General features: G+C 38.0%; 1 long non-coding RNA gene across 1 annotated transcript in view; it reads right to left on the bottom strand.

The window, feature by feature from the left end:
- Nucleotides 1-1,152: 1,152 nt before the first annotated feature.
- Nucleotides 1,153-3,760, bottom strand: part of LOC103600342 — a 7,527-nt gene continuing 4,919 nt past the window's right edge. Inside the window, exon 2 of the long non-coding RNA XR_551383.1 lies at nucleotides 1,153-1,761. This is a non-coding gene — a long non-coding RNA (uncharacterized LOC103600342). The remainder of the gene's footprint in view (nucleotides 1,762-3,760) is intronic.

Below are 3,760 nucleotides of genomic sequence, written 5' to 3'. Positions count from 1 at the left end.
AACATCTCGATCAGACTTTTTAGATTTGGATTCCATTATTTTGGTCCTCAGTAATAAGACTTGTCATAGACCTGAGTAACATCAATCTGAGGAATATAAAGTTGGTAAGTATCCATTTGTATCATAAGGATCCATTATCAACCTTCAGCCAGCACCAAGAGAAGTTGAACAGATGCCCTTAATAGAGTCTCCTGAGAGATATCCTCCCTTGAAGCTTATCATTGAAATTAAAGTGGCTGTTCCAAATGAAGAAGAAGGTGTGAAGAGTATGCAAACATCTCGATCAGACTTTTCAGATTTGGATTCTATTAATTTGGTCCTCAGTAATAAGACTTGTCGTAGATCTTAAAACATGGATCTGAGAAATATAAAGCTGGTAACTATCCATTTGCATCAGGATCCATTACCAATCTTCAGCCAGCACCAAGAGAAGTTTAACAGATGCCCTTAATAGGGTCTCATGAGAGATATCATTACTTGGAGCCTGCCATTGAAATGAAAGTTTCTGTTCCAAAGAAAGCAGTAGGAGTGAAGTGTTGCTCACCAGTACCCCAAGGGTAGATGGTGGGAAATGAAGAGACACACTTTATGGGATCAGTAGGACCTTTCAGTCTGCTGACCTGTTAGGCATCCTAGTTTATTTTATGTTCCTTTTTATAAGCCAGTGAAAATAACAAATCATACTGATTAAATCTTTTCTGTCTGGTACCAAGCTGTTATAGAACCTTTTCTGCTGCCATGGCACTTGAAGATTCATAGCTAACTATTTATCAGCAAAATAAGAACATAAGTTTCTCATTTACAAAGCTTCCAGGGTCCTGGGAACCATCAACGGTCAGGCCTCAAGGGAAGGGAGAAGGGGAAAGTACACAAAAGGGATGCCAGCCTTACTGGCTTCCCCAGAACAGCAAGGACTTTGTCAGCTTCCTATTTAGTACCTCACATTTCCCTCTTCTGTATTTTGGATGGTTAAGACCCTGGGACCTCCCATCTGAAGCCGTAATAGTGTTGCTGCAGTTGTTGGTTGCTACAGCAGAGGCAGAGTGAACAGCACAAAAAGGCAAATACAGAAGCAATTGTAAACAGTATTAACGAATACAATATCTGCTGTACAGTGTACAAGGGATGCAATTGAAACAGTTGTTAAAACCGTTAATCTCCATTCTTTGTGTTTATTCCCAGTAGTGGAAGAGATACAGGATGTTAAAATACATTGATTACAGGAGGTATCATAACCATTTCCATGGGGCATTATTTCAAAATTTCCCACAAGTAGCACATTGGGAGGAGCTACACAGGAGCATAGACAATAGGAAACCATAAGATTTTGAACTTGGTCTATGATTAGTACAGTAACAACATTCAATGAAGCAAGCAGTCTCCACAAATTTGGATGGGCTATACCCTGAGTTGTATACCATATACTAGTCACCCAACCCCTGGGCACCACCCAGTTGGACGGCAACCAGGATTCTAGGTGATGACAAGACCAGTCCCCTAATGCCTTCTCAATATCTGAAGAAAACCCAACAGGGTGGTGCAATATAGGAGTGGGATAATAACATTTCAGCCAGTTGGGGGTATTTGACAAAAGGCTGTCTGTGTTGATCTGCACAGGAAGGCGGCCCTGGGGGGCTTGTTGAGCACCAGTTCTTTTATTTTTTATCCCATCCAATCCATACATCATTATAATCTGCATATGAATTCCTGGACGAGGTTGGAGTCCTTCTGAAGGCGCTTCTATTCCATGTGCCAATTTTCCTTGGATGTAGGTATGGAAAGAGGAATTTTAGATCCATCCTCCATATATCCCTCTTATTTATTTATTTAATTAAAAGAAAGGCAAAAGTTATAAATCAAGGTTTTACAGTTAAGATAAAACTTTTTATTATAGGTCAGGCTTATAATTAAAAAGCCTGTAGCAAAGACGTATAATCCTGTTTGATTCATAATCCAAACACAAGCTAACAACAAGGCATGTGCAGGGCTTTGGGAGAAACCCAGCAGACAGTTCTTTTATAGCTTTTAGCCCTTAAAGAAAAATAAGTACCAAACATATGACGAATGTGTTGACCCAAAGAGAACTTTAGGCAGAAGGTCTAAATTAAATTTTGAAAACATATCTATTGCATCAACAAATTTGGAAAATTAAAGTCATGTGAACTTGAAAAGTACACTTATTTAATGAGCATGCATTATAAGCCAATTTGGTACCATGGAGACAATACAAACACACATATAGACATGAACAGATAGACACGACATACACTTATATACACATATATGTAGACATAAAAAGATAAAATAGAGAACTTGTTAGTATAAAAGTACAGTTAGATTTAAATTGTTTTATTTAAAAATGTGAAAATTTATATGTGAGGCCTCACCTTGTTTTAGAGAAAATAAGGTAACAAAACAGGTTGATTTTAGTTTTTTTGTTTTTTGTTTTTAAATGGGTTCCCGAGCTTAAGGTTGCACCAGAGAGCAAACAGAGATAAGGCTGTAGACTTTTGGAGTTTCAAGAGAAAAGCAGCAGACCCAAAAAGAAGGTCTGGTTGGCACCAAGGCTGCATTTCTCATAAAGCCCCAGAGTCTCTGGTGAAGAAGAGAAGCATACACAGTTAGGAAAAGAAAACATGTTTAAACAAAACCAACATTGTAAAGAAATATTAACATCTTTTACTTTATTTTGTTCAATTAAAGTCCTTTCAGTCACCGGGAAAGATTAAATTTTATCCTTTTTTAGTGACGCAAACATGTCTTTGTTTTTTGTTAAGGTCTAGAGTAGGTCTCAGAACGACTTGATATAGATTCCAAACTGTTAGGTGGGAAGTCTTGATGAGACCCATTGCATAATTAATGAATAACCAATTAGTTTCCACATTTCTCTGTCAGGGATTCCTTCCTTGGGATACCAAGAACATTGTTGTTTAATAATCGTTAACAGTTTTACAAGCTGCCGTTTGGTTACTTTACACTCGGCTGCTTTAAGCAAACAATGGAGTTGTAATTTATGTTGAGTCTCTTTCTTAGATAAGGAAGTTCTCATATTTTAAAAGTGAAAGAAAAGAACGTATGGGCTGTTCAATATCCTGCAAAACTAAGGTCAAATATTGGCTGTCCGAATATAAGTTAAAAGGACTGTCCTGTAATAAGGAAAAAGCATAAATAACAGTGTGAACTTCAACACGCTGTGCAGAGGAGGCTTGAAAATACCTAGAGAAAGGTTGGCCATTAATAATTACTGCTGCTAGTCCAGTGCTGGAACCACTGGTAAACATGAGGGAAGCATTAGATAAAGGAATTGAAGAAGTATCCTTAGGGAAGATGATGGCAGTATGCTGAAAAAATTGTAACAGTTTATTCTGAGGTAGTGGAGAGAGACTTGACCAGTAAATTCTGCAAAGGCTTCTTGCCAAGCAGCAACAGAGCTCATTAACCATTGGAACTACTGCAATGAGAAAGGAATAACAATATAATGAGGGTCAATTCCAAACAACTGTTGCAACCAGTGCCGCCCTTAGATAATCAAAGCTGTGAGAAACAGATAATAAGGAGTTAAGGTACAAGTCTGATGAGATGGTAAAAAAAAAGCCACTCCAGTGGGCTGTGTTTCTCCCATATTAATGCGGTAGGGGAAATAGGATAAGAAATATGGGTAAAGATGGGTTTACATGAAAAACCTGTACTTTGTGAATGGCTTGTTCTACTTTTTGCAATGCATGGATTGCTGCAGGAATCAAACTTCTGGGAGAACTAG

The sequence above is a fragment of the Galeopterus variegatus genome, unplaced genomic scaffold, assembly GCF_000696425.1.
Source record: "Galeopterus variegatus unplaced genomic scaffold, G_variegatus-3.0.2 Scaffold3311, whole genome shotgun sequence".
Classification (NCBI taxonomy): Eukaryota; Metazoa; Chordata; class Mammalia; order Dermoptera; family Cynocephalidae; genus Galeopterus; species Galeopterus variegatus.
The sequence above is the reverse complement of the archived record's forward strand: the minus strand, read 5'-3'. Positions and strand labels throughout refer to the sequence as shown.